The sequence below is a fragment of the Danio rerio genome, chromosome 20 (genome assembly GCF_052040795.2).
Source record: "Danio rerio strain M-AB ecotype USA chromosome 20, GRCz13ab, whole genome shotgun sequence".
Taxonomy (NCBI): domain Eukaryota; kingdom Metazoa; phylum Chordata; class Actinopteri; order Cypriniformes; family Danionidae; genus Danio; species Danio rerio.
The window spans coordinates 44593271-44605462 of record NC_141040.1 but is presented as its reverse complement, the minus strand read 5'-3'; the positions used below and the strand labels follow the sequence as shown (position 1 = coordinate 44605462).

Below are 12192 nucleotides of genomic sequence, written 5' to 3'. Positions count from 1 at the left end.
TTTGTCAAAAAGATCAAAGTTGTCATAGTCTAATGGTTGGAGAGCTGGACTTGTGATTGAACCCACAACCTTTTATCTCAAAAGATGTCAGCGTTTAATTCATTTAAGTGTTTACAGTCTATCCGATATGCTAACAATATGGATTCAGTATGCTATATAAAATCAACAAAGGCATAACTAAAAACAAAGCTTGTGCATCATAGAGAAATATATTTAGACAAATTTAGAGTTTTGGATAATTTATCTCAAATTATTTCAGCTTAATTCATTTAAGTGTTTACAGTGTATTCAACCTTAAAAATATGAATTCATTACTCTTTATCATCAAAGGCTTAACTATAAAAAACAGCTTTTGCATCATAGAGAGTAATATTTTGACAAATTTAGAGTTGATTTAAATATTTTATCACAAATGGTGTCAGAGTTTAATTCATTTACGTGTTTACAGTGTATTCGACCTAATAAAATAGGGAATCACTACTGTATATAAAATCAACAAAGGCATAATTGTAAAAACAAAGCTTGTGCATCATAGAGAATAATATTTAGACACATTTTGAGTTGATTTGAATTATTTATGTCAAATGATTTCAGAGTTTAATTCATTCAAGTGTTTACAAGTGTATTCAACCTAATAAAATATGGATTCAGTACTGTATATAAAATCAGCAAAGGCATAACTGTAAAAACAAAGCTTGTGCATCATAGAGAATAATATTTAGACAGATTTTAGAGTTGATTTGAATGTTTTGTCAAATTGTGTCAGACTTTAATCAACTTTTACCATATTTACATTAAAAGTTATTTAAAAATTATTATATTATAAAATAAATAAAGTGCTAATTCCAAAAAGTCTTGTGCACTAACCAGGATGTTTTTATAAACATTTTGGTTTTAGTTTTATTGTATAATTACATATGATTTAATTGTTTAATTAATTCGAATAGTTTATAAAAAAATTTTAATTGAGACATTAAGCCTTGTGCAACATAAAGGGCACATATTTATATCAATCTGACAATGTTCTTGGCTCAAACTATAGCAGGAGCAAAGAATTTAATTGGTTTGAAACCGAATGTCTAATGAATGTCAAACTAACTTTACAGTGGTTTTGTACCGTACCCCATGTCCAGAGGCCCCGCCTATACTTTCTCTGGCCCCTTGCTGAGCCATTCTGATTCGACTCTTTGGTTTTTGTAATGGATTGAGGAGTCAAAAAGTTGAGTCGGAGATGAAGCAGGCGCCGCTGAAACTCTTGAGTTTCTGAGATGCTGTAATCAGCATTCATCAGTGCTCTGCCAATCTGAGATTCATCTGTAACGGTACGGGTCAATATTTGCCCTCCGCTAAAGGAGTGATGGGGTGTTTTGAAGTGTGGGCCACTGGGCTGTACTGAGGTGGGCAGTGGTTTGACAGCAGCATAAATCTCTGAGAGTTTTGTCTCCTTTCTTGGACCTTTGTGGAGAAGCTGTGCTGGTACAGAGAGTACTGGACTCATGTTTTAGTTTTCAGAACACAAATGTCATGAGGTTGACACATTTCATTTGTGCCACACTTTAATGTTTAGTTAGTTCATATATTTACTAACATGAACTAAAAATGAACATTACTTATACAGCATTTATCATAGTTCAGCATTTACTAATGTATTGTAAAGCCGTGTACTGTTCAAATGTACTACCTTTTCATTATGTTTGTAGCTGTTTCTTATTTATTTGACTTCTATTATAACAGCATTTTTGGATTGCAAACCCATGACACTATAATTATGCATTATTGATTGATGGTGATTTTCCATGTTGGGAAAAGCTAAAATTTGTCATTTTTACTGTTGATCATCAGTTGACCGCTTTAACCCTGTAGATAGGCCTGTGCAATAAGGTTTATGGCTTTTAAATGGAGAGTAAAATAGTAGATTATAGTGTGTGTGCATTAAAACACTTTACTGTGTTTACTATATTCTAAGACCTGAGGCCACCAGTTTTTGCTCTGCATTTGATAATCAACAGTAAATTCAAAAATAACTAACTAACTAACTAACTAACTTTATTTTCATTAACTAACATTAACAGGAATGAATAAAATGCATTTTTATTGTTTGTTTATGTTAGTAGATACTGTACATTAACTAAGGTTAATTCATTGAACCTTGTTATAAAGTGTTACCTTAATGTTTTTGTTTATTTAGGTTAGGTATCTTTTGAGTGTGAAAAGTATAATAATAACAAGTATTTTGATAATTATATTTGTACACAGTCTGAAGAATATGTCATTAAATTTGTATTTTTATTTATTTTTTTGGTTTCTGTTTGCCTTGTGCTTTGTTTTTGTATATGTTCAATATATTTTTGGGAACAACAATTTTATAATATTGACATTGGCACACTTTATAAAGAGTTTTATTTTATTTATAATGGAAAAATATGGTTGGTATATGTAAAAAAATTGGTATATATATATACAGTTGAAGTCAGAATTAATAGCCCCCTTGTTTATTTTTTCCCCCTATTTCTGTTTAACAGAGAAGATTTTTATACACATTTATAAACAATAGTTTTAATAACTCGTGTATATAATTGAGTAATATATATCTTTGCCATGATGACAGTAAATAAAATTTGACTATATTTATTAAGACACTTCTATACAGCTTAAAGTGACATTTAAAGGCTGAACTAGGTTAACTAGGCAGGTTAGGGTAATTAGGCAAGTTATTGTATAACGATGGTTTGTTCTGTAAACTATAGAAAAAAATATAGCTACAAGGGGCTATTCATTTTGACCTTTCAATGGTTTTTTTTTGTTTTGTTTTTTTAATAAAAACTGCTTTTATTTTAGCTGAAATAAAACAAATAAGACTTTCTCCTGAAGAAAAAAATATTATCAGACAAACTGTGCAAATGTCCTTGTTCTGTTAAACATCATTTGGAAAATATTTAAAAAATAAAAAAGAGGGCTAGTGATTCTGGCTTCAACTGTATATATTTACTGTATATACACTGGATATACATTTGTCCATTTCTCAGTGAATAGGTTATATACTTTGCTGCATTTGAAACAAATTTGTTAAACAGATATATTTAATAAAATAAATTTTTGCCATGTTACCAAACATCTTTATAAATAGAAAGATAACACATAAAAATAATAAAATAATAATAATAATAATAATAATAATTAAACTACAAAATTTTAATTCTCTTGATTTTATTTATTTATTTATTTTATAACATAAATTTGGGTGTACTAGTTTTTGGCCCATTATAGTAAGTTATTTTGTTAGATAAGCTCCAGATTTGGTTTCAGTACTGACTAATCTAATGCACAAATATAATATTATAAAGTATTTCTTAGAAAATATTCATATAAAAGAGAGATTTGTGAGGAGTGTACTAACATGGCTTGAGCACTGTATATATAATTATTATATAATTATTTTTATTTACATTTTATATATATTTATTCTATTGTTAAGTCAGTGTTATGTTTTTAAAATGTCTATTAGCAGAGTCAAATGTTTAACTCAACTAAAAAGAGATATTTTGCATAATGATTTTTAAATTACTATCTAAAGATTTAAACTTCAAAACTCAGATCAGATCAATTAAAATTCACCAGTTCGTGACAAATGCACAAGTTTCTCCAGATCTGTTTTCCCTATCGAGTGTCTCTTGCTGTCCAAATATGAGGCTCTAGTCATAACCGATTACTCACTGGCCGATTACCTAGTTATTACTGTCACATATATTCAGCTGGTCTGGCAGTCCCGTGTCTACTTTAAAAGCTAAAGAGCTGTAACAGGGCAGGTCAATGCTAGAGACTTTCCACTGATTACAGGGCCTCATTACGCCGGCTTCAGTCTTTGATGGGTCTGTTTAACCCACTGTACTGTTTAAGCTGTGGATTAGCAGCGCTGGTTGTGTAAGCATGCAGACTGCAGGGCACTGGAATTTACTGAATATGCTGCTTAATTTGATGAGTCGAGGCAGCAACTGCATGAGCGTTTAGGATTACGGTACAAAGCAGTTGATTGAGTTTACGACTGAAACTGTTATGAAGGACTTGCTTTTATGCAGCGTAGTTATGTAAGCCATTAAAAATCTTTATTTATAATATATATATATATATATATATATATATATATATATATATATATATATATATATACACACAGTATATAATTTTTTAAAATTCGTTTTATGAATTTGCATACTTTTTATTTTTTATTTTATTTTCAATTTAATTAAAAGATTTTATTGAAAAATTATTTATTGTAATTTTATTTTATAATTTCATTTATTTTTGGTTTTAAATTTTGTGTTAAATTGAATTTAATGTAATTTTTTTTTTGATTTATTTTTTGTTTAATTTTTTTTACATTTAATTCAAAAAGAAATTTAATGTAATTTTATTATTTAATTTATTTTATTTTAAAATTAACTTAATGTAATTTTATTTTTCAATTTGATTTATTGTTTTATTTAATTTATTTGACAAATTCATTTTGAATAAATGTAAAATAAAATAATGTAATTTTTTATTTTTTATTTAATTTGTTTTAAATTATTTAAAAATTGTATTTAATATATTTTATTTTATCGTTTAAATTATTTAATTTTTATTTAGTTTATTTTGTTTTTATTTAAAATTTAATTTACATTTAATTAAATATTGAATTTTATGTAATTTTATTTTCTTGGTTTATTTTATTTTAAATTAAATGTATTTTTAATAAAAAAGAATTTAAATTTAATTTAAAATGTATTTTTTTGGTAATTTTTTATCATTTTATTTTTTTTTTATTTTAAATGTAATTTATTTTTCAATGTAATTTCATATTTTATTTAATTTATTTTACTAATTCTTTTTTGAATAAATTTAAAATAAAATAATGTAAGTTTTTTTATTTTAATTGTATTTGTTTTATATTATTTAACATTTTTATTTATTATAATATAATTTTACTTTATTTTTATTTTATTCAATATGTTGTTTTTTATTTTAAATTTTACTTTATAATTTACATATAATTGAACATTACATTTAATGTAATTTTATTATTTTATTTAATTTTAAATCAAATAAAAAATGTATTTAATTTTTTTACATTTAATTCAAAATGTAATTAAATGTAATTTTATTTTATTATTTTATTTATTTGATTTTAAATTAAATTTAATGTCATTTTATTTCATTTTTAATTTGATTTATCATTTTATTTTTCTTATTTTACGTTCATTAAAAAATAATAAAATAATGTATTTTTTACTTTATTTTAAATTTAAATTGTTTTATTTAAATTTTTTATTTAATATACTTTTATTCTATTTTATTAATTAAATTATCATTTTTTATTTCATCTAAAATTTTATGTAATGTAGTTATATATATATATATATATATATATATATATATATATATATATATAATTAATTAATTTAATGTAAATTCATTATTTTAGTTTATTTTATTTTATGCACTTGAAAGCTTAAAATCTGATGTGATTTTCTTATTTAGCTTTAGCTGACAATTTTCTGTGTGCTATAATTTTGTTTCCTTGGAAACTCTTTAATATGGATCGTGTGTGAATTCTGTGAGATCAGCATAGCGTTATGTAGAAATTTGCTGACACAAGCCTCCACTGTGTTCCCAGAAATCCCCATGTGATTTTTTCTTACATCTTTTTTTTATTTTTATTTTTTTTTGCAGCAAAATGTATTTTGTTTCAAGCTATGTTTGTCAATTAATAGGTTAAAACCCTAACAGATCTTCCCAGAAAAGTTCTCCATTGAGTTCAGTGCTACAAATTAAGATTGTTCACTTCATTACTGCTTTTATAAGTTGCTTTCATGAGACTTTACAACAAGAGTTCATAAGTGTATTTGCTATTATGAAATAAGAATGAACAATACTTGTACAGCATTTATTAATTATAGTTCAACATTTACTGAACCACTGTTAAATTATGTTAACAAATATGAATAAATAATGTTATAAATGTATGTTCATGCTAATGAATACAGATAGCATTGACTAATACAACCTAATTGTAAAGTGTTACCATATTAAAAAATGTAATGATATTTGTGTTATTACCTGTAGGGTTTTTCAGTGAATAATAAGCGTGATAATCTCAGTGAAGGTTGCAAAAGCAATGTTTACAATGACAATACAGGAAAAAAATGAAGTACACATCATAATAATGATAATGATGCACCACTTTTAGATTTTTGTTTCTAGTTTAGGATTGATAAAAATGTTGAGAGCCAATCAGAGTCTGATTTGCTTTAAGATAAGAAGCTGCATGTAAATAGCGTACAAAAGTAACTAACAACTATTGCAACCGTCTCATGTCAAATTTAATTGTAATTTTCATTTTATTTACTTTTTTCTTAAAGAAATAGTAGATAATTTTTTTTTTCAGCTTAATCCCTTTATTTGTCTGGGGTCGCCATAACGGAATGAAACGCCAACTTATCCAGCATACGTTTTATGTAGCCGATGCCCTTCCAGCTGCAAACTTCTCACAGAAACGGCAACTGGTCCAACTCGAATCAGTGATCCTCTTTCTGTAAGGCAACAACGCTAACCACTGAGCCATCATGTCTCCTTTCTGAATGATATTCAGAACAAATTTTGAGAACCAAAATTCAATGGCCACTGACATCTTGAGAGTCGTTGTTTACTCTACAGATAAAACAAAATGAATGTCTATGACTCCATAACATTAAACAGCTATCTCATGAATCGAAACAAACCGTCTGTGTAAGAAACTGAATGTTACCTTTAATTAATAATGGTCCTGAGCATCCTGTTGTGCAGTGTTACATGTGCTTCATTCACATTTTAACACACACTGAGTACACAAGCACAGATGGCTTGTATTAATAAATAAGGTCTGCAGTAGACTTTATGTAGAGAATGAGTCGTCTAACTGAATCTCTGTCCTCTTTAATCTTGTGATGCTGTTAAAATTGGATTTTTTCCTCTGAGTTACAGAAATGAAACCAAATCTAATTATAAAAAAAGCGATTAGTTAGTTTTACTTTAGAAATGTGTAAACCCATTGCTTTAAAAGTGATTAGTTGACTTTACTTTTTCAAAATTAAGTCTTTGTATTGCTAGCGCACATTGTTATTATTTAGGTGAACAATTAATCCAAGCAAGTTCATTTATTTATTTTTGTTAAAGTTTGACCATTTGCTTCCATTGTTTGAGGTGCATCGCAGTTATTCTGTTGACATCAGTTTGACAGTTTCTGACACAATTTTTTAACCACGCCCCTACTACTGTTATTTTCCTATAAGAAAAAAGAAAGCCCTGCGCCCTTCTCAATATTCTTCACTGTAAAAGATGCAGGGTTCACCACGATTTATGTTGTCACAACACAAATCCATTAAGTTACCTAATCAAATTGAAGTGGATTGAACATAAAAGAATTAAGTTGTCCCCCCAAAAATATTTCTCAAGAATTGTTTTGTTTCATTCATTCATTCATTTTCTTTTCGGCTTAGTCCCTTTATTAATCCAAGGTTGCCACAGCAGAATGAACCGCCAACTTATCCAGCACGTTTTACACAGCAGATGCCCTTCCAGCTGCAACTCATCTCTAGGAAACATCCATACACACTCATTTACACTCATACACTACGTACAATTTAGCTTACCCTATTGACCTACTGTATACAGCATGTCTTCAGACTGTGGGGGAAACCGGAGAACCCACAGGAAATCCACACGAACGCGGGGAGAACATGCAAACTCCACACAGAAACGTAACTGACCCAGCCGAAGGTCAAACCAGTGACTTTCTTGCTGTGAGGTGACAGCACTACCTACTGCGCCACCGTGTCACCTGTGTTGTTTCAGCTAATTTTAAATAAGTAGTTTGAACAGGCAGCAAAATTAATTATTTGAGTGTTTTTAGATTGGAAATACATCAACATACAGAAATTAAAGTCCCAGCAAAACCCATAATTATAAAATTTTATTTAAGTCAACTTAATGGTTTTAAGTTGCAACCGTTTTATGTATTTTTTTAAGGAGAGTCAACTTGTTGCTTTTATAGGGCAACTATTTTACCCTTTTTCAAGATTTAAGACAAGTATTTTGTGTCTCCAGAATGTGTCTGTAAAGTTTCAGCTCAAAACACCCATCAAATTACTTATTATACCTTTTAGAATGTTGGGATTTTCTGCTTTGAACACACTGTGGCTGTTTTTGTGGCCTGTGTCTTTAATACTAGTTTTCCCCGTGCACTGTTCCCACATGCCTGTCAGTGTGTGCCTCAACCTCTGGCTCGGCAGTGTCAGATAAACGGCACAGTGACAGACATGAAGGAAGTAGATCTCACGTAACGTTTGTGTGAAATAGTACAGTAAGAACTTTCCCAATGATTATTTGATGTATTTGTTGTGGAGTTAATTCAAACCTTTTTGCGATGAGTCACACACCGTGTATATACAAAGTGCAAGTACACACAGACACACACATATTGTGTGTTTAGCTTTGCACTGTTTTTGCACAGTTGATAGGATACATGTTAATTTCCACTGTTGTATGGATATCTGTTATGTTCATGTACAAAATAAAACTTCTCCTACGTCACGTTGCGGTGGGCTTCAAATAGGGAGGGACTTGGATCCTATTTTAACTTCAGGAAATTAAAAAAAGAGACCTATTTTCTTTATACCACCCGAATATGACTGTGGACACATTATACCTACACACAGTTCTGTCCAAACTGCTTAGCACCTATAATGAAAATTATATTTTGTCTTTAGAAGTTACTCTCGTTTTTTCTTTTCTTTTTCAAATTAAATAACTAATCACTTTAAATCACTCTATACATTGTGGAATGATCACTATGTAACAGCAAACTGGACAGAAGCTCTCCTGATAGTTCTTTCTTCAGTAAAAAAAAAAAAAAAAACGAGTTTGCTTTTTGCTTTTTTTTTTTTACTTAATTTCATAATATCAGTAGTACATGTTTTGCCATTGTCAGTTTATTTCAGGCTTATTGAAATGTGACTCTTGCGAGTGCACACTCAGCACAGAAGGCCATAAGCCACTTCTTCTTTCCTTTTCATCTCGAAAGCTCTTTTGTCAGGTTCAATGCAGACGTTTGCATTAGGAGTCACATGTAAACGGCTCTGTTGAAACCACAAACATTAGTCCTGGGAAAAGTTACTTTCTGTTTAAAAACTGATTCACCATAGCTTCTCTTTGTGGCTTGCATTGTGTCGCAAGCCATGAGGCGATTCCTGCGGACCCTCGGCTGTCAAAGACAACCGAGCGATTAAACCTTAGAATGCATTGCCTGCTGTATCAGGATTAACTTGCATTCCTGTGTTATTTCTTGAGTCGTACTGTGTTTTAATTATGTTTGGACATTGATGGGATTATGAGACCGTAACACTACGTTGCTACACTGTAAAAAATTTCCCTGTAAAAAAACAGTAATCTACTGGCAGCTGTGGTTGCCATTATCATACTGTAAAAATATGGTGCCCTACCGTTTTTTAAATTACCAGCATGATACTGTTTTTGTTAGCAACAGTATTCTACTGTTGTGGAACTGTAAAAATACAGTGCCCTACCGTTTTAAATTAACAGCATGATACAGTTTTTTTAGCCACAGTAATCTACTGTTATGGAACTGTAAAAATACAGTGCCCTGCCATTTTAAATTAACAGCATGATACTGTTTTGTAAGATACAGCATACCACTGTTATTCTAATGTAAAAATACAGTGCCCTACCTTTTTTACATTTTATCTACAGCATGCATCTGTTATTTAGAAGCATAAAGCTGTTAAATTACAATCCATATTTAACCATATTATTTCAGATTAAAATGATTAAAAAAGAGAAATAAATCCAAGTTATATTTCACATTTTTATTTTCAAACAACACAAAATGAAATCTGCATTGTGTTTGTGAAAATATTAAGCCAAAGAACAGGCAAAAATTGTAAGTTCTCCAGAAATGTTAAGATTGTATTCAGCATTGTACATCAAGAAGCAACTTACCGAATGTCATAGAAAAAATTAATAAATAGCCACTTTACAATTGAGTCTTGGATATAAAATATAAAAAATTTATAGCCCCAAAATGAGCTTCAGCAAATAAAGAAAAAAAGGCCTCTGTGTTGCAAAGGTAGGGGGGTGCAAGCTAGCTGCATTTTAAATAAAGTCCCATTCAAAGTCCATTAGTTTCTTTAAAAGGTTTGAAACCTTGGGGTTTACAGTCATGGTCTTCTTCTGAACTGTCTTGCCAGTTTTTTTTGACGTCACATTTCCTCTCACAGCCTTGGTTCCCCTCTCTGGATTTATGCCAGCAAAGCATCTGAATAATAAGAATAAAAGATTTTCTGTGAACAAGGTATTTAAAACTGTATGACTTACAAAAATAAATAAACTATCTGCAAAAGTGATTTTCTGTTCTGAAAGAAAATTTTAGTGAAAAAGCACATGCATTTTTGCAGCACTAAAATGGTTTTCCCTGAAAAAAGGTTATTATTATATGATGAAGATTAAAGACATGAAAAGGGCATTCAAATGTTAAAATGTTTGATTTTTGAACAACACCAGTGACGGGTGTGTACATAGTTTAAGTCCCTATTTGCTATTATTTATGTGCAGTTGAAGTCAGAATTATCAGCCCCTTTTTTTGAATTATTTATTTTCATTATTTTCCTAATGATGTTTAACAGAGCAAGTAAATGCTCACAGTATCTGATAATATTTTTTTTTCAGGAAAAAGTCTTGTTTTATTTTGACTTTTACTTTTTAAATATTCATTTTAAGGTCAAAATTACTAGCCCCTTTAAGCTATATAATGTTTAGATAGTCTACAAAACAAACCATTGCTATATAATGACTTGCCTAATTACCCTAATCAGCCTAGTTAACCTAATTAACCCAGTTAAGCCTTTAAATGTCACTTTAAGCTGTATAGAAGTGTCTTGAAGTATATCTCGTCAAATATTATTTACTGTCATCATGACAAAGAGAAAATAAATCAGTTATTAGAGATGAGTTATTAAAACTATTATGTTTAGAAATGTGTTGAAGAAATTCTCTCCGTTAAACAGAAATAGGGGAAAAAAATAAACGGGGCAAATAATTCAGACTTCAACTGTATATAATATAATATATATATATTTTCCCCAATTTCTGTTTAACAAAGAGAAGATTTGTTCAACATTTCTGAACATACTAGTTTTAATAACTAATTTGTAAAAACTAATAACTGATTTCTTTTATCTTTTCCATGATGACAGCAGATAATAATTGCCTATATTTTCTTAAAATACTAGTGTTTAGCTTAAGGTGACATATAAAGGCCTAACTAGGTTAATTAGGTTAATTAAAGTCATTGTATAACGATGGTTTGTTCTATAAACAATCAAAAATATGTATTGCTTTAGGGGACTAATAATATTGACCTTAATATGTTTAAAAAAAAAAAAAAAAAACTACCTTTATTCTAGCTAAAATCAGAAAAAATTTCTCCAGGAGAAATAATATCAGAAATTTTGTGAAATATTCTTTGCTCTGTTAATCATAAATATGTAAATATTGAAAAAAGAAAAAAAAATCAAGGAGGCTAATAATTTTGACCACGCACGCACACACACACACACACGCACGCACACACACACACCACATATAGTGTTCAGCATAAATGAACAGCCCCTTTAAAAAATGTATATTTGTATAAATTCCTCAGTGAATATAGACAAATATATATTGGTGCATTTAAACAAAACAGTTTTATTAAACAGAGTAATATTTTTTTCCTGTTATTCCTGTTATTATTAAAGATGTATTTATTCATCAATAAATATTATTTTTCATCAAAATATTCAAAATATTCACTGGCGTGTACTAAGTTTATTAGCTCCAATTTTGGCTTTGACTAATCTAATGTTTATGCACAAATATATAATTGTAAAGCATTCTATTCAAAATATTAATCTGAAGGACAGAGTTTTTAGAGGTCATGTTTAAAAAGGCTATTCTGCTCACAAAGGCTGCATTTATTTGATCAAAAATAAAGTAAAAATGTTGAATTTTAAAGTGTTACTACTAGGGATGTAACAGTATCAGAATTTCACTGTACGATAATACCTCAGTATGAATGGCAAACTTATTGAATAATTTACAGGAAAAAACAAAACTAATGAA

The 12192-nt window shown here is 29.1% G+C and overlaps 1 protein-coding gene and 1 long non-coding RNA gene across 5 annotated transcripts in view; one reads left to right on the top strand and one right to left on the bottom strand.

Moving 5' to 3' along the window:
• The window catches only part of smpdl3a (sphingomyelin phosphodiesterase acid like 3A), a 42344-nt gene that overhangs the window by 14319 nt on the left and 15833 nt on the right, over nt 1-12192 (top strand).
• LOC147839429 (uncharacterized) overlaps nt 1-12192 on the bottom strand; it is a 382751-nt gene that overhangs the window by 367180 nt on the left and 3379 nt on the right. The window contains exon 3 of the long non-coding RNA XR_015518819.1: nt 9422-10348. This is a non-coding gene — a long non-coding RNA (uncharacterized LOC147839429). The remainder of the gene's footprint in view (nt 1-9421; nt 10349-12192) is intronic.